The sequence below is a fragment of the Puma concolor genome, chromosome B4 (genome assembly GCF_028749965.1).
Source record: "Puma concolor isolate L17-30 chromosome B4, mPumCon1.1.hap2, whole genome shotgun sequence".
NCBI lineage: Eukaryota > Metazoa > Chordata > Mammalia > Carnivora > Felidae > Puma > Puma concolor.
In genome coordinates, this window is record NC_141673.1 from 112,642,914 (window position 1) to 112,667,892 (window position 24,979).

Below are 24,979 nucleotides of genomic sequence, written 5' to 3' on the forward strand. Positions count from 1 at the left end.
TTGTGTGCTGTTCTGGGCACTTGAGATATAGTCACAAACAACAACAAAAAGAATTTCCTGTCCTCCAGACACTCAGATCTTGTGGGAAGACAGGGAAAGTAAATAAATATAGAGTAGACTGTTATGCAGGGATGGATACGTTCTATGAAGAAAGTAAAGCAGGGTAGGGAGCTGGTGGGGTGATGCTGTTTCAGTGGAGGTGCTATCTAAATAGTTTAGGTAGACAACATCTAAGTCCAGAACAGAGAGAAATGAAGCCTTGTGAGGATCCAAGGAAATAGCATTCCAGACAGCCGGGAGAGCAGGTACAAGGGCCAGGAGGTTGGTGTTGCTCCACAGTTTCAAGGGCTGGTGGGAAAGCTGTAAATAGAGCAGCAAGAAGGGGAAAGAGATGAGTAGGTGCTTGGAGTGGCCACCAGTCAGCAGGAGGTGATGGAGGGTTGTTCTTAGTGGGAAACCAAGGGTAGGAAGTCCAGAGAAGCTACTCCATGCTTCTCAAGATTTATCAGCATCACTCAGGCTGCTGTATGCATCTCAGATGAGACAGTAGGGTGGCAAGTATGGAAGCAAAACCAGTTAGAAGGCCATGTACTAGTTGCTAATTTGATAGACAAGAAACATATTTCTCCTTTTAATCTGTGTTCTTGATTACTTGTGAGGCTGCCTTTTCCATGTACTTATTAAGCATTTGCATGAATTCTTCTTTGAACAGTGAACTGAATTTAGCCTTTCCCCAGGACCACCCCTGCTCTGCCTTCAGTGGGATGGAGACCTTTCAGCTCCTACCCTAGAGAGGGACTTAAAAGGTAGTGCCTAGAAAGTTCCAGCCAGTTTCTAGTCTATGTGGTCTCCATCTTGGAGGCATTTGGGGGAGTTCTGTGGCTCTGTTTCTGGCTTTTCTCACCAATTTTTAACAGCCTGTTTAAAATATGTGCTTTATTAAGCTGTGATTGTGCAAATTGGGGGATGGGGTGGCTTTGGATGTATTAAAGCTGAAAATTCAGGCTGGATAAATATTACATTGGATTTACTCTTTTATTATGCTTTGAATCATTCTGTGAATGTTCTTTCAAGAAGTGCTGGCATCTCAGGAATGGAGAATCATTCAGCATCATGCTCTTTAAATGCAAAAAAAAAAAAAAAACACTAGATAAATGGAATCTTTAAAATAACTAAAGGAAAGTGTGCATTTGTTATGCAACATCACACAATTGTTCCATTGGCACACCTTCCTAATGGCTTCTTTATGCAAACGTTATCGCCTTGTGCCATTTTCTACTTCTGCTGTTTCCGGTACATTTATTTCAATGAAGACTGCTAAAAACCTTGAAAGGAATTGGGGAGCCTGGCCTTTTGCTTCATGCGTCAGGATGTGCATTTACAGGACGAACTCGCCTCAACTACCACGGATGAAATCGGAAAGGGGCAGTCTCCTTGCTTAAAGTTTGGAATCTATGCCTGCAGAAATGCCGAGCACATGCAATCGATTTCGATCTTTCAAATATTTACAAAGATCATTAATTAAATGCACAGAACCAGCGCTTACATTGAATCTGGCCTTGGGAGGAGCTTAACTTCAGGTCTTTATAGATTCAGTAAATTTGTAGGGAGTAAGAATGTTGTACTGGCGGAAGACGAACACCTTTCCCAATCTGGACTCTGTTTTCTGTTTCCTTTGTGATGTAGAGCTTCACTAAGGCACACGGACTTGATTAGAGGTGTCTTTCCGGGATGCCTCATCTTTTTGCACATTTTGTTTGGAGTTCACTCAGAACTGCCTAATAAAGCCCTGCATATTACAGACCTTTTGCTTTTATTCACGTGTTTCACTCTCTTCACTGATGTCTGATGCAGGCAAAGCTGATAGCATTTGAGAGGTTGACTGTGGTACTTGGCAGTTCTAACATGTCCTTTGTTCCCAATCTACATTAAGATACAGCCACTGGGAACACCTGGAGAGAAAAGACAGGCCACTGTATCTGAACGTGCTCTGGGTCTGAGTCTCTGCTATGAAACCCAAACACATAGAAAGCAACCCATTATCACTGATGCACAGGACCTAATTGCTTTAGTGCAGAGGTTCTAAAACTTTTTTTCATTCTTGACACCATTTGTTTTGTCTGAGCAACATATTCCCATTAATAGCGTCCTGCGCTTCTGGGAGGCAGTGTAACAGAGCAGTGAGGAGGCAGGTTCCTGTCAGCCATAGATGAAAATGCAGGGAACTATTCAGACCATTCGAACCCTACTCAAATGCTCACTGTCCTATAAACAGTATTCGTGCAAATCACTAAGAAATATTATATATCTTTATATTATATATTCTTAGGATAAATTATATACCTTTATATATTTATATTATTATAAAATTTCAAATTTATTTATATTTTATCTATCATTTAAAAATTTTAGAATATAAAGGAAATAGTAGCCAATTTGGAAAAGTTAATTAAAGTTTATTAATTGCATATGCTTCTTTGTCACAGTTGTCTTTATTAGGTTGCTTAGATAAGGTAACCTTTGTCAGTGAATGAAAACCCTCTAACTTTCCCTACACAAGGTGAATCTTCTCACATTCTAAAATTCTGGTATAATGCAAATTGTTTCCATTAATTACATCTTTAATGGAGGTACACCCTCTTAAGCAATAAATTGATTTTCAAAGTGGAATGATAAACAGATTTTATTTCTGAATTCAGTAAGAGAATTTTCTGGCTTGATGTCAGTGGATTTTCATTTCTAGTGAGGCCCTTATGCTTAGAATAATGGTTTTGAGCAAGCATGGAAGGAGTTTATAAGAATGCTCCCTGCTGGTAATGAATGTTGTAACTTTTTTAAATTTAGAAAGGCACAGACAGTATCATTCTAAACCAGGAACTGGCAAACTATGCCCCCAGGCCAAATTTGGCCCACCACCTGTTTTTGTAAATAAAGTTTTATTGGCACACAGCCACGCCCTTTCATTTACATAACCCTATGGCCTGTAAAAGCTAAAATATTTGCCAGCTAGTCCCTTAGGGAAAACATTTGCTGACACCCAAACTAAATGATACTGGGTAAAATAGGACCAACATTAACCAAACAGATGAATAAACAAGTCACATTCATCTTGGGACTTGGAATGGAAAGTAGTTTAAAAAAATTCTGGTCTCCATAACATTCAGATCTTTACTCATCAACTGTTGGACACCCGTTCTCTCTCAAAATCACACAATTCATGGATTTCAAAATATGTGCCTCCCTTGGTCAGTCCTGAGTGCTCTGTCTCATTTCCCTTAAGATGTCATGGAGAGAGCTCTGCAGGCTATGGGTGTGCACTACCCACTAAACCCCAGTGTGTGGGGGTAGGGGCATTTCACTAGGTATGAAGACCAGGTACCTGGTTCCACCATAGGTTCTCTGACGAAGGTGGAAATATGAAGTCTTTCTTACTTCTAAATTCAAATCTAAATTATCTTCCAATATGTTACCTTGTATGTTTTCTGGAAACTGGTACCTTCATCCATAAAACTGGTTCTATTTTGTGAAATTGGAAGAAACCTTTAAATTTAAAGTATTATTTAGCCAATAGAGCCAGGAGTTCAGTGTGCCAAGGGAATAATCTCTCTGGATTAAAATCAACCTTGATAGACAATGAGATAAGGTTGGCACTGTGAAAGGTAGTGGAGTTGGAACAAAAGCCAGGAGACAGGTTCTCTTCCGCAGGCTTCATCACTAGTTATCTGTGTGACTGGGGGCAGGTCACTTTGAATCTCCATTTGTTTATCTGTAATTATTTTTCATCTGGAATAGCAATGTCTATTTTATCTACTTCACTCTGATTGTTGTGAGGATAAAATGAGATAGCAATCGTAATTTTTTGTGTAATGACCTGAACGAGCCTGGGATTTAGTTCAGGAACTAACCATGTGTGGTTTGAGGAACCACACCAGGAAGGCTTCTTTGATGTTAATTTAGGCAGATTTAAGATATTGGACATTCTGGAACATTCAGAGTCTTATGTGGAAGAGGAATAATTTGGGATAGACTATACAAAGAGCTGGGAAGTTAGCCAAGATGCAGGCTCGGTCCCCTAGGGAAGTCAGATGATCTCATGCCGACTGAACACAGGCCTTTTCCAGTGGGTCAGTATTGAGGGGTCTGGAACAGAAAAGACTCAGCTTTCTTGCAAGGGGACTCTAGTCAGCAGCAGGTGCTATGGAGTAGAGAGCTCTACCTTTTGAGAGAGGATGTGGGTAAGTATCAGACTAAAGTGAAGCAAAGAATTCTTAGACTCCAAAGACTGGGCAGAAAGAAGGACAATTCAGCATGGTGGGAAGTAGGGAAAGGGAAAATATGCAGTTTTTGAGTCACCTTGGTGTCTGGGACTGTATAACAACAAAACCAATTCCAAATCCCATCTTGTGACCTGAGGCTGTGGACATATTCTTGCTTTGATTGAGGTGGCCAGAGTTGTCTTGTTTGAGAGGCCCAAGTAGAAAGCTCTTCACTCAAATACAGTTCCCTCACTGACTGACCTTCAGGTGGATATTTCCAATTTTTCTTTTTTTATCAGGAACATTTGAATGTTTCTGAAAGCTTCTCAATAAAAGATAAATCATCTGGGAGATAGCACACTAAACCATTAATAACCTTTCTTCCTTTAATGTGAATTTACTTCATTGGGTTATCTGCTTCCACCATGACAGCCCTGAGGAAATGAAACAGAGAATAGAGAATTTATAAAACACTAATCACAAACTTCACCTATCTGCATTCTCTGACTAGTCCTTGAGAGAAAGTCTGCCAGGAAAAGATGTGTGGGTTGTGTACTACCACAATAGTAGAGAGTAATGCTTCCTACAGACCACAGCACAGAGAAAGGTGCTTCCCCGAGTGGTGGATAATTGCAACTGCCCTGCCTGGAGGAGACATCCTATTGTTCTATGCCATTAGCATCCTAAATTCTTGAAAATATGAACAAAGCACAGGCCCAATAGTTCAGGTCCACTGGTTTCCAGACTGCAAGGTCAGAAGAATGTGGAGGAATTCTGCTTCTTACAGAGTTGGGGTCCCTTTGCAGTGGGCTGGAAGGTATGAAAGGGGTACTCTCTCCTCTGCAGCTTGGAGTTCAAGAGGAAAAGAGGCCCAAGCTGACAGAAGGTCAGAGCAGTCAAGAAGCAGCCAACCACCTTCAAAGACTGTCTTATTTTCAATGAAAGTTTCCAAGTGATAATAACATCTCTCAGTATTGAGACTTTGAGAATGAATTTGCAGCTCCCCAGTGATAGATAAAACACCATCAGAAAGTGTGACAGTCCCCTGCACATCCAGCTCAGTCAGAAGGAAATGGATCACACTCAAGGAAAAGAAAAATCACAAAGCAGGCATCCCAGAACGTATTGCAATCATAACCCAGGAAAACCCTCAACCAAATTTCTCTTATCTGCAAACAATGTGCTTGGCTAATTTTCTGCTGACAGTTTGCCTGTACTAAATGGGCTTCATTAACTCAATTGGAAAAAAATGATTTTGCAATTTGCATAGGGTTTAAGAGTATAATTAATACAATTCATAAAAGGCCAGTGCCACTTTGCAGACATTAGTCCCATAGGGGATTATGAAGTAGTTTTCTTTGAAGAGAGTTCTTATGTCTGCAATTCCAATAGCCAATACTGCCCTGCCTTCTTGGTGAGCCATTCTCATCTGTATGCTCAATAAAACTACACTTGCATTGGCTTTGTCTTCCAGGTTTCTGCCCACCAGTCAGTTCCCTCTCCCTAGTCATCCTGTCTTCTGGGGCAGATGTTGTCATTTGGAGGAAAATAAAAGAATGCTTTCAGGTTAGGGCTCAGGGATGGAGTCAGGAAGATGTGATGTCACCATGCACCTCCCTTTTCATCCAGTTTTCTTGTTGTGTATCCATGTTCTAAGAGGTTAGTTGAGTGCTGAAGGCCTGTGTTTTTATCTCTTACAGGGAACAGTTAACAAGCCTGACCTTTTAAAAATTTAGGTCCAAACAGGGACTACCTGGAATTTAAGGAGGGGAGGAGCAGTTAGATGGAAAATTCAGGCTTTGAGAATGAAGGGAGAGATGTGGCCCCACAGTGGTTGTCTATAAGTAAGGAGAGGGGTATTTTGTAGTGAAGGAGGGCATTATTGGTGAAAGGCAAACATAAATCTGTCTCTCTATTTTTTTCAGTATGTTGACAATACTCTGTCAAAAATCTCTTTCCTGTCCCTTAAATTTAAGGCAGACGCCATCATTTCCATATATTTTCAGATATTAAGAACCCATTCAGCTGCTCATCACTAGCCATTAGGGAGCCAAAATCACAATGAGATACAACTTTACACCCATTGTTATAGAAAAAAAACTGTTCTGACACTTTTTAATATGGGGAGGAAGAATTTATTGTAAGTGTCAAGACTATTGCAACAGGGGAGAGAGATCTGCTCCATTCCAAACACAGAAAGACAGCTGGGGACATATAGCTATCAAACAGAGTTGTTGGGGGATGATCAATGGATGGGAAATTACTAGGGAGGGGACAACAAAGACAGGGGATTTTGCTACAACTGGACTAGGCAATTCAGGCCAAATAGCCCCTAAGGATGAGGCCCAGTTAAAAAGAAGGCTCAGAGGAGTGGAGTCTGACTGAAATTAGGTCAAGGAGACAGTCTTTGTCACCATTAGGATGACTATTATCCAAAAATGGAAGACAATAGGTGTTGGAGAAGAGGATGAAGAATGCAGAATGTGCATTTAGTAATGTAAAATGGTGCACCCACTGTGGGAAACTGCTTGACAGTTCCTGAAAAAGTTAAGTGTAGAATTATTAGAGTCAGCAATTCTACTCTTAGTTAGGCATTACCCAGAATATTTCAAATCAGGGCCTCAAACACATACTTGTAAAACAGGAGTAACAGCAGCCACAGCAGCATTATTTATCAAAAGGTGAAAATAACCCAAATGTCCACCAAAAGATGAATGGATAAACAAAGTGTAGCATATGCATATATTCAGCTTTGAAAAAGAATCAAGTTCTGGTACACGTTCCAAAGGGGATGAGCCTTGAAAACATGCCAACTGAAATAAGCCAAACACAAAAACACAAATATTGTATGATTTCACTCATATCAAGGACCTAGAACAGGCAGATTCATTGGGACAGAAAGTAGAACAGAGGTTACCAGGCCATGGTGCAGGGTGGGCAGGGGGAGGAGAGGAAGAAACAGAGAGTACTTTTTTAATGGGTGCAGAGTTTCAGTTTGGGATATGGAAAATGCTTTGGTGACGGCCGCACAACATTGTGAATGTACTTAATGCCACTGAACTGTGTACATTTTGATTCAAATGATAAATTTTATATTATGTACAGTTTATTACAATTAAAAGTATATAATAATAAAAGCCTATTCAACTTAATGAGCCAACCTCAAACTCAGTTTAAATCTCGGGCCCCCCATCCCTAGGTTGGATTTGGCAGGAGGCCAGGGGCATGTGGAGTGAGGAAGAACTTCATCTGTTCTTTCCTTGCTCCTCCCATCCTACCCTCTTGAAAAGTTGAAGGTGGAGGGGAAAAGGGCTATCAATATAGGCACAGAGTGCCATGTTTTATAACTGTTAGCACAGTAGTGATGGGGACATGTCTGGATTCTCTCTGGTTCATTGGCTTCCACTTCTGCTGAAATGGAGGTCTCCCCTGTAGGAACTCAGTTTTATTCTCTGTGCTGAAGATCCCAGTTAAGAGGGATGGCTGTGTCTCTCTTCACTTTGCCTCCTCGCCAGCACACTCACCAGTTCTTACTTCCAGCCTAGTCTTCTCTTATTGCCATGGTACTTCCTGTGGAGCTTGAGAACCATTAAGGTTTTCTTTTTTCAAAGGCCTTGGAGAGCGGAAAGCCCATCGACCTGTATTTCCTTCTTAAATCCTTTTTTCAATGTTTCCCAACAAGCCTACTTACTGCCTCTGGAAATCTCCAGATGTTCTGGAGATCTCTGTCTGTTCACCTGCATGTCTAAATGCCTGAGGACCCATGTCAAGCTTTCTCAAGAAATCCCCTAACTCCTCTCCAGTCCCTTGGCAGAAGCAGAGTGGGTTTGAAGTTTAATAGATCAGCAAGCATCCAGTAAAGAAAGAAGATGCCTGTCTCTCTTTCTTGAAGGCAATCTCAATCTCTAAAAAGTCACAAATATGGTTGGATTTTTTAAGACTATGGAGCACTTAATCTTTTTTGACACATACTGGGGGGTTTTATCCTCTAATTCCTATGTAACAGAGAAAAAAAAATCCCACTTAGAAGTCTGCTACATGAGGACTCCATTTGATTGCAACTCCCAAAGGTGTTCTGTGTGAAAACAAGGGAGAAATGACCATTAATTGCCAAGAAAAATGTCTTTTTGGCAAAGTCTGTAGTCACTAGAGGGGACAAAAAACATCGTGTGCATTCTAAGTATCTTGTAGAAATTCCTCTTTATTATGCAAGCATGTTTTCATTCCAAACTCACAGTAACCATATGAGTCAGTATTGTTCCATTTAATAGGAGAGGAAACTGAGACTTACATAAATGTACTGAAGATCCAGTTCTGGATGATTTGTTAGACAGCTTCCTTAATGGCTATGTGATGCTGTAGCTTATGTTGCTAAAATACACTGGGTCTACAGGATGCAACTAAAGGTGTCTGAACTCTCTACATAAGGACCTTGGGGAGTACTGACCTATGCCCCAAATCAGGAGCATGCATTCCTCAGGGCCTGAAAGTGTCAGGGAGGCTTCTTAAAGATGTCACAGAGTCAGGATCTCTGCAACTAGTGATCTCCATTAATAAAGAGACAAGGAAGTGGTTGTTTAGTTGAGCTGTGATAAGGAGGAAAAGAGTCTTGGAATAAACACTTGAACCTAAGGCTGAAATTATTATTTTTTCTAAAGACTGCCCACAGAGACTGAAGAGAATTTGAATTTTCTCTGCTGGTGAGGATTGGGAAATGAGGTGAAGTACCTGGAAAATTTTGAGAGAGGGGATATTTCAGATACCTTGAGTGAGGCCAGCAATGGCAAACATGGTAGTAACTCTATGGAGTCCTTCCTCCCAAGGCCAAGGAAGAAGGAGGAATCCACTATTGGTCCCAATGGAGAAGCACACATGACCGCTTTGGCATCTCAGATGACCTGTGCTCTTTTGCATGATGGTCTTTAGAGGGATGCAGACTCCTTTGGGGAGGTTCTTCAGGAGAAGCAGCAAGTTGGGCTAGGCCAAGTCAAGCCCATGAGAAATAAAAACCCTTCCAAGGGATCATCTGCTGGATCAGAATTTCCTGAACTAGAAAGGAAATTTCCTTTGCCTTCTGCCCTGGGAAGAATTTGTTGGGAAAGCAGATACTTGGAGTGTCTTGAGAGTAGGGATGGGGCTGACCATGTGGAGAATCAGTTTTAGGGGGTCTGCTAAAGTTAAATATTTAGTGTCCTTGACCTTCTAAAGAGATTTGAGCCATTCTTTTCAAATGAGGATCAGAGGCAAACAAGGCTGACAAGTCATATAAAGTGGCAACTAATTTAAGAAACAATAATTACAAGGCACAATGACGGGTCCATCAGAGTAGTACTGAAGTGGTAGGTTGAAAATGTCTTCTGCCCAATATATCCACAAAATTCCCTGGAACTGGTGAGTGTTATCTTATTTGGAAAAGGCTATCTTTGCAGATGTGATTCAGTTAAGGATCTTGAGATGAGGAGATAATCATAGCTTATGTAGATGGGGCCTAAATGCCATGAAAAGTATTCTTATAAGAGAGAAGAAGACAGACACACAGACAGGAAGGCAATATGAAGATGGAGCACAGAGATGCAGTCACAAACAGAGCAATGCCACTGGAGACATGAAGCTAGACGAGACAAGGAACAGATTCTCCCCCAGAGCCTCTGGAGGGAGCATAGCTGTGCCAACACTTCAATTTCAGACTTTTGGCCTCCAGAACTGTAACAGAATAAACTTCAGTTGTCTTAAGCCATTAGTTTGTGGTAATTTGTTACAGCAGCCACACAGGAGACCAACATGGCAGGGCAGCTGGAGTGTGTGGTCAGGGCCCCTGACCAAATCCAAGTGGATGAGGGTCAGGGAAAGCTTCCAGACGTCATAATAAGCTTTGAGAGTATTTAAGAGAAAGGAAGGAAAAGAAATCATCTATGCAGGAGTAAAAGTAGGTGTGAAAACCTGGAGTCAAGAGAGAGTATAGTGTGGTCTCCAAAGTGGGGAGAGGGTGGCAGAAGATCAGACCATCAGACAGAGGTGTCATGTGGACGAGAATGCAGACTTTGAGGGCAGGGAGTGGAAGAAGTGCGCATAAGCAGGCAGTATGCTGATTAGGCAGAAGTCACATGAGGCTCTCTCTGGAAGCCTTAATTAGAGCAAGTGAAAGAGAAACGTTCAATCTGGTAAGATGATTAGGCTGGAAAACTGGCAGGATTTGGATGGGGAAAAGTTAGAAAAAAGAAAGTGTGAACACTGGTGTCCATTTTCTGGATTCAGAACCAAATTGGTGATGACATTCATGACCAAGATAAGGAAAAAAGGAGAATAATGTTTCCAGTAGAATGGGCATTTCAGAACAAAATTATTGGCCCAGGAAAGGCTTATTTCATGGATAGGCAGTTGAGGCAAAACATCTTTCATGACCTCCAGAATCTCCTTCTTTGGCCCTGACAGTTCCAGTAATTTCCATATTATTTGTTAGTTGGAATCACAACACCAAAATTCATGTTAAAATATAAACACAACTTTGGAAGGAGGCTTGATCTGCCATGACCAGCCTTAAATGCTTCAGTCTGAAATAGATTATCAGCTTGGCCCTGCAGCAAGGGGAGCCCTTGAGAGTGTAAGGAAGACAGTTACTATTTCTGGAGGGAGGACTATATTTCCACACTGGCCTTTACCAGTGAAGACAGGTGAGAACATATTGGGAGGTTGAAGTAGATATCATGAAGGCATGATTAGGGGAGCCCTGAAAAGAAGTGGGGGGTGGGGGGAGGATGAGCTTGAAGGAACACATCGCATTAAAAGTTAAAGCTGCTTTCCTTTTCTACTCTGAGCATGTGCAAATGGATGGGGTCCTGAGCTGGGGATTATCAGTACAGGGATTAGAACAATGGCCACATCCAAAGTCTAAAGTCTTCTCTGGCAAATTGCCCTAACCTGTGATAAGAGGTAAGATAGGTAACAATGCGTGGAGAGTGGGCTTTACCTATGAAGGGTATGAGAATATGCCACCCCAAAATCTGCTACATTGGAATAAGGATTGTGTTGAGTCAAAGGCAATTAAAAAAACAGCAAACTCAGAAAGAGCTCCCTGCCCTCTGCCATCTGCCTTCCCAAAAGTGGGACATAAATATCCCTTTGTGAAGGCTTTCTCCCTCTCCATTTTCACTAGAGATGTAAAGTTAGCACTGAGATGGGTCTACACAAACAAACCCTACAAAAATAATCTTTATCTTATGTTAGTTTCCCTATATGTTTATCTTCCCACAATTTATTGCTCCCAGAAGCCCAAACCCCTTTTCCTTTCTCTTGGCACTTCTCCAAACATTTGTCACCCTTTGTTAAAATGGTATATAAGCCCCTAGGTAAACCACCACTTTGGTTCTTCCCCCCCACTTTTTTTATGAAGGCTTCCATGCATATAAAATTAAAATATTACCGTCAAATAAGATTTGTATGCCTTTTCTCCTGTGAATCTGTCTTTTGTCAGTTTAATTTGCAAGCCCCAGGCACAAATATAAGATAGAGGAGAAGTTTGTTTTTTTTTTTTTCATACACCGATAAGATCTACACATTGTTGTTCAATGCTATAGGGCTTTTCAACAGGGAAAATATTTCTCCTATTTCCTTAATAGTCCTACATGTATTCTTATTTTTTTAAAGGCTCCTCTTTTTTATTTCAAATTTAATAACAACTATGAGTTGAAAGAAAAATAAAAGTAACCCTTATTATAATAATCTATTACCAGTATTATGATTTATCATAGAATTATAAAGTGCCTGGAGCTTGAAGGAAACACAGACTTCAACCTGATTGTATTTTTGCTGCTGGGTGTTTATTAATTTATTGTACAACTAAATCATGATTATTTAGTCATCTTCCTTTCCCTAACATTTTTCTAACACCTTCTAGAACTTTCCTAGAACAAATCATTGTGCTCAAATTCTCCCGGTGCTTCTGGTTTCGTGACTCACATTCTTAAAATCTCACCTCTGATTTTAGCCACCTCTGTGAGGACAGTTCATTCTGGGCTCTCACTCACTTCCCACCTTGAACCTATGACTTGGTATAGGCTTCCTTCTTCATCTCTGTCCCCTGGGATCCGCCATACCTACTGGGGATTGCCCAGTGCACATGTGCAAGCTGGAGTTAACATCCCTGGGGGACACTATCAACCAAAGGAGATTGGGCACTGATGGATGAATGCTCCCACCACTTAACCCTTGGGTGGACAATTCTCAGCAACACACTATTATTGGCTTTTTCTACTTCCCTCTTTTGTTCTCCCTGCACTTTTCTACTATTCCCTGGGATGATACCCCAGATAAACTATCTGTACAAAGACCTTGTCTCAGGCTCCGATCTTAGGGAATGTCAAGCTAAATTATGCGAAAAGTGTACAAGACTCACATTCAGCAAACCTAGGTTCTAGTGGCTCTCTGGCCACCATTAGAAACAAATCAGTTATTGGGGTGCTTGGGTGGCTCAGTTGGTTGTGTCCAATTTCAGCTCGGGTCATGATCTCACAGCTCATGGGTTCAAGCCCCACATTGGGCTCTCTCTTTAGTGCAAAACCTGTGTTGGATCCTCTGTCTGCTCTCTCTCCCCTCCCCTGCTCTCTTTCTCTCTCAAAAATAAACATTAAAAAAAAAGAAAAAAATAGCTTATTTACACTGACCTCTTGTTTCCACTTATATAAAATGAAGGACTAATCCCTTTGGTTTTCATTCTTTCTTGTATTCACTCGTTCTCTCATTTTTTACTCACTCTTTTTTTTGTTTACTTATTTCCATTCTTCATTCATTTAGCCATTATACTTTCTGTCATTCACTCATTTTTTACTTATTCATCCACCCATCCATTCTTTCATTCATTTACTTCTATTCTTCTTCTGTATTTTCTTTATTCATTCACTCACATATCCACTGATTTTAAAGCAGTCACTAATTCTTTTACTTATATTCTCATTTTTCATCCATCCATTGACTTTTTACCCATTCATTCATTTTTTTTTTCATTCTTTGGTCTATAATTTGTCAGACAGTTTTTCTTGTACTCTTCCTTCCCTTCCTCCTTTTCTTCCTTCTGTATCTCTTTCTTTCTTTCTCTCCTTTCTTCCTTCAACTGGTTGCTGAGAGTCTGAGTACCAGCCAGCATTCTACCATTATTTGGAATAACACTGCTTCATGAGTAATCACTTCTGTGAATCAGACACACACTACAAGGGATAGGTGAGGGTAAGAACAGGGTGGTCCCCAAACACTATACATGAGGAAAATGTAGGTTCCAAATTCCAGGTACCTGTTTAATCATTTTTGTTGTTGCTGTTATTTATGAAGACTACAAGAAGTCTTATTTTAGCCACTAGGGGAAAGAAACTATTTCTGATATTCCTAACCATATAAAAAGTTACTCAACAGCTTTGTGGGAGATTATACTCATATCATCTAAGTGTTTATAAGTTAAAAAACCAGAGGAGTACTCAACTGAAAATGCAAAACAGAATGTAATTGGACACATGCTTTCTCTCAGGAAAAAGTCTCATTATCAAAACTACCTATTTATTAGCCTTCATAGAAAAATGTATGAATCCTTAAATATTTTATGGGCATATATCTATAATTAAAGATATGTTGACATATATAATATGGTGCTAAAACAATTTTTTCAAAGCTGAGTATTATAATCAAGAGGGTCATATCATAAAGGTTATTCACTATTGAATTGATAAATGAGCAACTGCAAATGTAAAATAATGTGCCAGCATATACTCTCCATGTTGTATTTGCACTCCCACAGATATAATCCACAAATTTTAAAGAATGAGGTTCAGTGTGTGTGTCTGTGTGTGTGTGATTTTCTAAGTTTTTAAAATTAAATTGCAAAAATCTTATTTATTGTCATATTTTTAAAGTTTATTTCTTTATTTTAGAGAGAGAGAGATAGAGGGAGAGTGTGCTTGAATGTGAGCAGGGGAGGGGCAGAGAGAGAGAGAGAAAGGGAGAGAGAGAATTCCAAGCAAGCTCCAGGCTCAGTATGGAGTCCGACACAGGGCTCAATCCCATAACCCTGGGATCTTGACCTGAGCCAAAATCCAGAGTCAGTCACCCAACCAACTGGGCCACCCATGTACCCCTTTACTGTCATATTTTGTAATGTAGTCCTATACAGAAAATTGCATGAAACAGAAATGTAGGGGCGCCTGGGTGGCGCAGTCGGTTAAGCGTCCGACTTCAGCCAGGTCACGATCTCGCGGTCTGTGAGTTCGAGCCCCGCGTCGGGCTCTGGGCTGATGGCTCGGAGCCTGGAGCCTGTTTCCGATTCTGTCTCCCTCTCTCTCTGCCCCTCCCCCGTTCATGCTCTGTCTCTCTCTGTCCCAAAAATAAATAAACGATGAAAAAAAAATTAAAAAAAAAAGAAACAGAAATGTACATTTATTCAATTATTATAAAATCAACACCCTTATAATTATTACCCAGTTCAAAAGAGACCATTGTCAACACCTCTAAACCTTCTGGTTCTCCTTCTCAGTCACAGGTTCCTTCTGCTTTGAGCTGACTTTTGTGGTAATTAGCCCCTTGCCTTTCTTTATGCTGTTTGACTGTTTTTAAATTTGCTATAAATGGAGTCATACAATATTTATTACTTTCTGTCTGGTTCTTACAATCAACATTATGTTTGTGAGATTTACCTGACTTTTATGTGTACTCGTACATTGTTCATTTCAATTGTGGCATAATATTCTATTGAATGAACTTACCACAATTTATTCATCCATTCTTCTGTCCATAGACATTTGAGTTTTTTTCCAGTAGCTGGTTATTATAAGGGTGTTCTTGTGAATGTTCCCGTATATGTAATCTGGAGGACAAACACACAGAGTTCTCTAGGACATTCTTTAAGGCAGAAATGCCTGGTTATAGGGTATAAATATCATCCACTGTAGTAAAAAGCACCAAACTTTTTTCCAAAGTAGTTTGACACCCCCACCAATAGTATATGACAGTTCTCAATTGCTTCACATTCTTGTCAACATTTGCTATTGTCAATCTTTTTAATTTTAGCAATTTGGGGGCAGGGGTGGTACTTCACTGTAGTTTTAATTTGCATTTTCCTGGTGATAATGACATTGAGTGCCTTCTATGATTTTATTCACCATTTGGATAACCTTTCTTATGAAGTACCGTTCAAGGTCTTGGCTACTAGACTTTTTGTCTTTTTGATTTTGGTTTGAATTTTTAAAAGGGATATATTCTGAATATATAACATATATTTTTCTGTGCCTCTGTGTTTCTTTTACGACAGTATCAAAAAGAAAAATTCTCTAACAAAAAATGTACAGTACCTCTTTATAGAAGACCATGACACACAATTGAAAAGAATTAGAGAAAACCTAAATACGTAGACATAGAATATTCATGTCTTAGAAGAATAGTATTGCAAAGACTTAAATTCTTTCCTGAATTGTTCCATAGATCTAAGGCAATTCCAGTTAGAATATCAATATTTTCCCTTTTTTGTGGAATTTGGCAAACTTATTATAAAATTGATATGGAAAAGCAAAAAGCAAACATAAACAGCCATGATGTTTCCAAAGAAGAAGAAAAAGGAGGAAGAAGACTTTCTCTATCAAGTATTGAGGCTCATGGGAATCCACAGCAGATAAAGCAGTATGGTATGGGTTAAGGATAAGCAGATAAATCAAATCAGTGGAACAGAATATAAAATCCAGAGACAGACCCACATATGAATGGAGACTTATGTATAGCAAAGGTGACGCTGCAGAGTCATGGAAAAAGGACTAAACAGTGCTGGCACAAATGATTATTCATCCATATTGGAAAAGTCAGTTCCAGGTTGATTCATGACCTAAATGACAAAGTCAAAGAGTAGAGCTTTTAGACCTTAGGAATGGAAATATTTTTCAAACAGATAGAAAAGTTCTAACTAAAAAGAAAACAGGTTAGCAAATTATTCATCAAAGGGCATCTCTAAGAGTATAAAAAGCAAGTCACAAAGTAGAAAATACAACTATTTTTTTAATTAAAAAATTTTTGTTTATTCATTTTTTAAAGACAGAGAGAGACAGAGCACAAGCAGAGGTGGGGTGGAGAGAAAGGGGGACACAGAATCTGAAGCAGGCTCCAGGCTCTGAGCTGTCAGCACAGAGCCCAATGCAGCGTTCACAAACCGCGAGATCATGACTTGAGATGAAGTCGGATGCTCAACCAACTAAGCCACCCAGGTGCCCCACAACTATTTTGATTGTGAGTCTTTCTAAAAACCATGATACTTTTTGTTTTCTTTTTGGTTTTTTAAAGAAAATGCCTGAATGAAATATTTTAGTCCTGTATGAAAGTAAGACTCATTGGATAATTCATTTAATACTTCTCAGACGCAGAAAAGTACCTATAAGTGGTTTTTTGGAAGTGCTTTCCTCCTTGGAAGATTCCAGAAGCCACAAGTCATATCTCAATCCATATTTCCTTCCTTTCTTGAATGTATCTTTTTCATCCTTTCCTACAGAGAAGAACTGGTGTAGGATTTTCAAGTCATTCGGCAGACATGAACCTCCTTAGGGAGGTACTGACATGCACACAGCCTTTGGATTTTAACAAAGAATCTGCCAGATTTGTGTTGCTTTCCCTTCTCATCAGGGTTGCAAGGTCTGAGGTAGGTTAGGCAGAAGAGGGGAAATTTACTGACTATTCCTTTGATGATATGATTTTTATGAAATCTCGTACACCTGATAGCTCATAAGATCCCTGTGTTAAGATTGTTGATTGGGCTGCGGCGCCTGGGTGGCGCAGTCGGTTAAGCGTCCGACTTCAGCCAGGTCACGATCTCGCGGTCCGTGAGTTCGAGCCCCGCGTCGGGCTCTGGGCTGATGGCTCAGAGCCTGGAGCCTGTTTCCGATTCTGTGTCTCCCTCTCTCTCTGCCGCTCCCCCGTTCATGCTCTGTCTCTCTCTGTCCCAAAAATAAATAAACGTTGAAAAAAAAATTAAAAAAAAAAAAAAGATTGTTGATTGGGTAAGACACCTTCACTGTAATTTTGTTTTTATAAAATAAGACTGCAAAGCCACCATCTTTTCCTTCTGCACATCTGCACATGATAAATTATTTCTATTCCCTTTAATCCATTTTTTATTATTCTTCAAAAATATCTCATGCTTTTTGTCCCTGGTGTTGTTGGAAATAAATCCCTGCCAAGACTCAGCTCTATTGTCAGGAGGCCAGCATCAAGCAGGATGACCGTTTCCTCAAGTTAATGAATTAGTAAATTAGCAAGTGGTGAGTTGAAATTAGATAATTGCCTTAACTTGAAATCTATGTATTCATGAAGCCCATTAACTGAAAAAAAATATTTATTGTCACTGACATCTTCACGCACTCGGTATTTCTGGGCTTCAGTGCTGACCTATTAAGGGGAAACAGGGGAGGGGTTTGAGTGTCTGGTTTTCTGTGTGTGCCAACCATGAGGATATCAGCAACAGGCCCATTTAGGGCTTCAGATAACCTTCCACCTGGAGTAATATATTTTTATTTCACTTCCACGCTGGTGGTTATTATAGTAGAAACTGCAGCAATTCCCTACTCTCCTGTAGCCAGCTTTTTACTCTCAAGTACCCTGAGGAATTAAATGGATGTTTGTAATTTTTCCCCATTATGGAGAAAGTTCTAAATTGTATTGCAAATAAATAATAATATTGAATGCTGATAAAAAATCCTTCTCTATGCACTCTCCAAGCCTTAATTAATTAAGCCTCACAAACACCCTGTCACCTTGGTAAATGCATCACCCTATTTTAGAATGTCAAGCCTGGTAACCAGTAATTATTAAAAAGTTGAGGAAAGAGCATTTAGATGGAAGTACATTAACAATGTGGTGTATTTTCAAAATGGTCAGAGGAGTGAGAATGTTCAGCTTTGTGTTGTGAAGGATTGCATGGTGACTTTCTGGGAGAACTGAAGTCTTCTCTGAAAACTGTTGCTGATGTGATGGAAGACACCTGAGAGGGTGGAGTGGTTGACAGGTTTCTGCATGCCATGACATGGGAAGTACAGTCAGGCACCCAAATTTCCAGTGAGGTGAACTACAGGGGCTCCCACAGAAAGGAACACCATTTTTAATTTTTTTAATGTTTATTTATTTTTGAGAAAGAGAGAGAGAGAGAGAAAGAGAGCAAGCTGGGGAGGTGCAGACAGAGTGGGAGACACAGAATCTGAAGCAGACTCCAGGCTCTGAGCTGTCAGCACAGAGCCCAACGTGGAGCTCGAACTCATGAACTGTGAGATCATGACCTAAGCCGAAGTTGGATGCTCAACTGACTGAGCCACCCAGCCCCCCACCCCCACATGGCACACCATTTTCAATAGAGAATGGGTCTGTCCTTGTCTAGAACAACATTCTTTGGACATCTCAAACTATAGTGAATGAATAAACCTCCTGGAAAATTTCCCATAAATCCAGATTCTAGGGCCCCACTTCCAGAGAGTCTATTGGGGGCAGTATATGCTTGAACTTAGAATTTTGTCTTTTTTTTTTTTTTTTAAATCAACACCCAGGTGACTGTAGTACAAATGATTCCAGAGATGTTGCCAGTACTAAGCAAATTCCATTATCGCTTGGGAAGTTTTGAGACAGGTATCTCTAGTTTTCCACCTTTCCGATAAAGAGTTTCCATCCTGTGGTGTATCTGATTTTGATCAGCACTGCCCACCAGTAGGCCTGCTCAACTGAATTAACTACAAAACATTCTCTCGGGTCACCTCAGCAAATTGATCTTCTAGATGAAGTTGTTTAGTACTTTTGGAAGTCTGCGATACATAATAATTTCAGTTCAGCTGAAATGCTATCAGGTTATCCTTTGTCTTCAATTCACCAAGCATAAAGTTTTAGCCTTCAGACCTGATCAAAAGTCAGCTGGTCATTTAGTGACTGTCATAGGCCTGGTACATTCTGAGACCTAATCCAGATACCATGCTCAGAGTTCACAGTGTAGCTGGTAACACAGAAATTGCATATTTGAAAATGGCAAAGGGGACATTTAAAAGATGTAAATGCAAAAAAGTACATACCTCATGGTCTGGAGACATTGGTCTGAAACACTTTTTCTGACTCTTCCCTAGGAGAGACTCACATAGGGAGCCATAGTGAAACAAAATGGCAGTTCAAATCTGAGTTACCATCCATGGCACTCCAATGAAATGCACGATGGTGGCATAGACTCAGACTAAATGTTTCAAGTGCATTTGGATAGAAAAACACCCAGAATGATGCTAATATGTAGTTGTATCATTAAATGTGTGTGTCTATATTCTGGGTATAGGGATTTCCAGGACTCTTTCTGTGCATAATATGTAAACAGAGCTTTGCTTGACTCACGCTTGATCTGACTTTGTTGTTGCTTTTTTTTCTGTAAATTGGGACTGAGTTATAAAGCTTGCCTGTTTTGTCAGTTTGGGTAGCATTATTAGTCTTAAAATGAGACCAGTGAGTAAAAAAATAGATTAATGAGTATGTATATATACATAGTATGTACATTCTCACAGAGATCTATGAGATTTATATAATTCTGTTTATTCTTTTGTGTACATTTACTGACCTCCTATATCTCGATATTCAATAAATATTTTCTATATGACCTCTTATGGGGCAATCAACCCCTAATTTTTAAAAACTTCATGTTGGTTTGGTTAAAAAAAACAAAAACAAAAACAAAAAAACAAACACCTCTATTTTGCCAAACAAAATTGTTAGGTCAATTGTTTTGAAACTATAGTTTTTTTATTTCAGCAATTTCTCAAAGTGTTCCAATGAGTAAACTGTAGAACCACTTTAATAATCTCAGAATAATCTTCTCTCTCACATCCTCCATATTTCTTTATAAATCTATATTAATTTTTAAAAAATCTTTAAGAAGATAGACTTGATTTATGTCATGAGTAAAGGAATCTCTAGATATTGCAACAGAAAGGAACTACCACTGAACAAGGATTACCTCCTTCCACATACGCCCACCTCCCAATATTATCACCCAATGGGTTTTCTTGTCCCCCACTTTTCCAGTCTTCCACCACCCAATCTGGACCCATTTACTTGGCTGAACAGATGTTTACCTTTCCACAAGCATGCCAGGCTGTTCCCTTCACCTAAAATGACTTTCTCCTTATTCATCCCCCATGTCTACTTATCATTCAACTTCAGGCAGAAGCCATGAACTTGATGAAGCATTTCTGGAAACTTTCTTGACCTTCCCACTGTCTTTTGTCTCTTAGGTCTCACTGTGCTATCCCAGAACCTATAAGATTTTTGCAGAGATGTGTCTATCTTCTTGCATCCCACTTATGATAAGCTCCTTTAAAGGAAAGACTCAATCTTATTCATGTTTGTATTGCCAGCACCAAGAATATTCTGCTGCTCTGTAGATGAGGAATATACATTTGATGAATGCATAAATGAACGGATCAAAGGCAACGTATAGGTAAGGAAGCCAAAGCATGCATATCTTCTTTAGACCAAAAGGAACAACACTGTGAAATTTAATCATCTCAAACTATTTTTATGAAAAGCACCTATGTGCCAGGCTATAAAGCTCTACCTTCAGATACATTGTAAACTGGTTAACTGAATTTTACAGTAAGCCCATAGTAAAGGAAGGTAAATTAAGGTGGGAAGGTAGAAAAATATCTCTTTTACTAGCCACCTTTTTTTTCACAGACCATAAAACTTAAGTGATACACAGGGCTTCCTCGACTTTTTCTAGATTTTGAATTCCTGTACTTCTGTGTCTTACACACAGTAAATGGTTAATACATATTTGTTGTAGGACAAATGAATGAATGAATGGATAAATGAATGAATGAAGGCTCTGATGTTGTGTGGCTCTCAGAAAGAAATTGATTCCATTTTCCAAACATGGGCATTTGTATTACAGTAGTAATATTTGAATTAAATTAAGATTCCTCATTTATTTGTATCTATCATAGGATCCACTCAATGTATAATCTTTAGGTTTTTTAATAGACTGGTGTGGCTGGCTATATGAGGGTTTCTTCTATTGGATCATCCTGAATATATCTTCATGTTTACCAGTTGCATTCCCCTGAGGATAATGGGATGGTGGAATCTATTTTTCTTCTCACTTTTAATGTTCTTAGGCAGAAAGCAGAGATGTGATTTTAATAGTACATTATTTATTCCTGCATCTCAGGGGGAGGAGGATGGAAGAGGATGGCAATGTGTTTGTGAATGTAATATAGTGTGGATTAAGGTATGAGAAGCTTTTTATCATGGATAGTCTCATTACAGATGTTGCCAGCACCTGTTGAGGATGAACTGCATTAGAGAAATGTCTCCCCAACTTGCCTCATTTGGGGTTTCTGTTTGCACTACTATTCTAAACCCCATCTCTCAAGGGCTTCTCCTTCGGAGCTAAGCTTTGCTCTTTGTTGAAACTTGGCAAACAAAATCTCAGCTTGGGAACAGTCTCTTCCCTCTGCTTCCTCATCTTCTCCCCCACCCCCTGTTTATTAATTTCTTCCCAGAACTGCTCAACTGCATTTAATTGGGTACACATTTTGCTAAACAAAAAAATACAGCAATTAAATCTTGATCCCCCCCTTCTTTATTGTAGGCTTCTTCTAATTAAAGAAATGTTTTGATTATTTTCCCCACTAACCCCTCAAAAGAAAAAGAAATCTTAAAATAAGTGGTGACATCTCAAATACTCCGGAATAAATTCTTCTTTGCAAGTTTGGAGTTGAGACACGGTCAAATTCTACCCTATGTGTCATGAAAAAAGTTCTCTCTCTCTCTCTCTCTCTCTCTCTCTCTCTCTCTCTCTCTCATAGAATGAAAATCCAGATTGAATTTGTTACACAGCTTCCGAGAACACTCAGGCCCGGCTTCCAAGTGCAATCCTCCTGCCGGGAGTCAGCAGCCCACGCACATGCACGCAGGGCGTTGCGCCAGGGCCAGTTCTTGCTTTGCCTGACCCTCTGCAGCCTCTGCTTTTCTGGAACTTGTGGTGCAGTGTCGCCTTCTCCGCGGGCACGTTCCGTGGGTTGCCCTAAGTGCACAGCCTCTGGCCGAAATGCCATCGTCTTAAAGGTGTTCCAGCTGAGCCAATGTCTCCCAAACGCTTGCTCGCAGTGCGTCTATGCTCCCCCACTGTTCTGTCTGCCCCTTGTCTAGCTGTCCCTCTGCTGCCAGCGGTGACCGCCGCTCTCAGCCACAGTGAAATCCTCCATGCTCCCAGTTGGGGCATCTCTAAGCAGTGCGGGCCCAGTGCCTGGAGAAGATCATGCTATGCCTTCCTCACTCTTGAGCTGGCTGACATTTTTCACACAATCTTCGTTTATAAGCATTGCTAAGCCGTGGAAAACAGAGTAAAATAAACGTGATGATTAACTCACGGCCATACCTAAGAAGTTATCATCACTTCAAATTACAAATCCTCTCATCCCGCTTTCTGATCATGACCTTCTGTCCTTCCACCTCTCTCCCTCCCAACCATATGCTGGTCAAATGCACACTTCCATCCCCCAAGCTTTCCAGGTCACTGTAGCTGTTTTCTCTAATCAGCCCCTGGCCTTTTCCTTCCCTATTCAGTCTAGAATCCAGTATCTATGCTTCATGCTACTTCTCACCAACACCCTCGATACGTTTGTCCTTATCCTGTTTTTCCAGACTGAGAAAATGCCAAGCCAACTTTCTGCCTTCTCCTGTCCTACATCCAGGCCTATGAGATTCCCTGGAGGAAAAAGACAGCAGCAAATCCATGTTTCTGCAATTCTATCTTCTCCTACCTGAGCCAGGTAATCCTTCTGTTTGATTGTGATTAATTCCTTCTCCCGTTTCTTGTAAGGTTCCTGCAAGCACTACCCTCCACTCTTATACTTTCCATAATGCCTTCCCCGCCAATCTCAGGAGATGACTTCACTTCCAGTCTCATATAGGGAAATAATTAATGACAACATCTATTTCCTGTACCCCGAGAGAACACATTTATCTGCATCCATATAAATCCTTTTCTCTTTCCCTTCTTCCTTGCCACTTCACTAGCAACTCCTTCAGCTTCCCGAGGACCTTGCTCCATCATCTGTATTCCAACTGTCACTTCTCTCTCCCTCCATTACTCCCCTTGCTCCCCTTTACTCCTCCCCCAATCTCTCTCTCTTTCCCTGCACAGCCACCAGCCTTGAAAATAGTCTCTGTTTACTGCCTGCACTGTGTTACTTTCCATTTACTATTCAACTCACTGCCCTTGGGTTTCTTGCACACCCCATGTCTCCACTGAAAAATGTTCTAACAAAATAACCAGTAGTGTTTGAATTGCTAAACCCATTCATAAACTTTTGGCCTCTATTTTGCATAACTTTTCTGAGTCACTGCTGGCTATCATCTGTGCACTCCTCTAAATCTCCTCTCCTGCTAACGCGCCCTACTCTGTATGCTGGGAAGCTGAACTCTACCAGTTGTTTCAATGGGTTCCCTTGTACTTTGGCTGCTAGTTGGGTTTGACCAGTGGAAAGCCCCAGAAAATGATAGAAGAGTCACAGCTGGGTGTATATATCCCACTTCTTTCTAAGGGACAGGACTGCAGTGGGCTGCTGCCCTTGACAGAAGTCACAGCTCTTCTTAGGGTATCTTCTCCAAATAGCAGTGCTCTCTTGTTCATTCTCTCTCTCTCTCTCTCTCTCTCTCTCTCTCTCTTTCTCCCTCCCTCCCGGCCTCTCTATTTTTCTCAGAGTCCCAGGATCCACTCTCTCTGCTCAGCTATCTAGACCTTAGAGGTACTGACCCTACTCTCTGCTCTTACCTGCCAGTGAGTATTCCATTAGTACTCTGGGTTCTCTATACTTGCCCATACCTTTGTAAATAGTCTCTTTATTAAACTTTCCTCAAATTTCCCGATTTCAGGTGTGTCATCTCTTTCCCACCAGGACCAGGACTTGTATAAGGTAATTTAACGCTACCAACAACTCAGGCCCTCCTGAGTCTCATGATGGTGTCTCTTGTTCTGCTAACATTTTAGCTCTGCCTATCAATCCCCTTTAGACAGTGGCTGAGTGTGATGCTTAAGGAGATGGGCTCCAGAACCAGACCAGGAGGTCTGTGCCACCAACCAACAGTGTGACCTTGGGAAATTTCCCAAACCTCTCTGTCTCAGTCTTCTCCTCTATAAGTGGTGGATAAGATGCTTCCCTACCTCAAAGTCTAATGGAGATGAAATGGCTTAAAACATGTGAAGCACTTAGAATAGTGCCTGGTGCACATTAAACCATAAATGCTGGTGTTTGTGTCCTTATTACTGATCACTTTCTTCTCTCTTCTTCTCTTTGCCCCCTAGTTGTTGGGACTTCCCAGCATTCTTTTTTGGTAGACACCTTTCTGTTCGCTATTTGAAAATATCACTGGGATGATCTAAAACAATTATGATAATAGTTAACATGCATTATACTCTTCTTCTGTATATGGCACTGTACTATGAGCCATGGAATTAACACAAAACCCTTTGTGTTAGGCAACTGAGTTACCTCTCTGAACCTCATTTTCCCCCTTTGTAACATGGGGAAAATGATAGTATCTATCTGATAAAGGCTTTTTGTATGAATCTGATGACTTAATAAATAAATAAATAAATAAATACCCTTCCCAGATAGGTACTAGGATTGTCCCCAAGTTGTAGAATGAGGCAGAGGGAAGTAGAGTCACTTCCCAAAGTCAAGGAATGG

The 24,979-nt window shown here is 40.4% G+C and overlaps 1 long non-coding RNA gene across 2 annotated transcripts in view; it reads left to right on the forward strand.

Annotated features, from left to right (window-relative positions):
• Nucleotides 1-24,539, forward strand: part of LOC147579420 (uncharacterized) — a 29,713-nt gene extending 5,174 nt beyond the window's left edge. The window contains exons 2-4 of one of the 2 annotated variants that reach the window (XR_015253167.1): nucleotides 20,642-20,724; nucleotides 22,932-23,059; nucleotides 23,993-24,539. This is a non-coding gene — a long non-coding RNA (uncharacterized LOC147579420). The remainder of the gene's footprint in view (nucleotides 1-20,641; nucleotides 20,725-22,931; nucleotides 23,060-23,992) is intronic. The other variant, XR_015253168.1, reaches the window with a different exon arrangement.
• The last annotated feature ends 440 nt before the right edge of the window (nucleotides 24,540-24,979 follow it).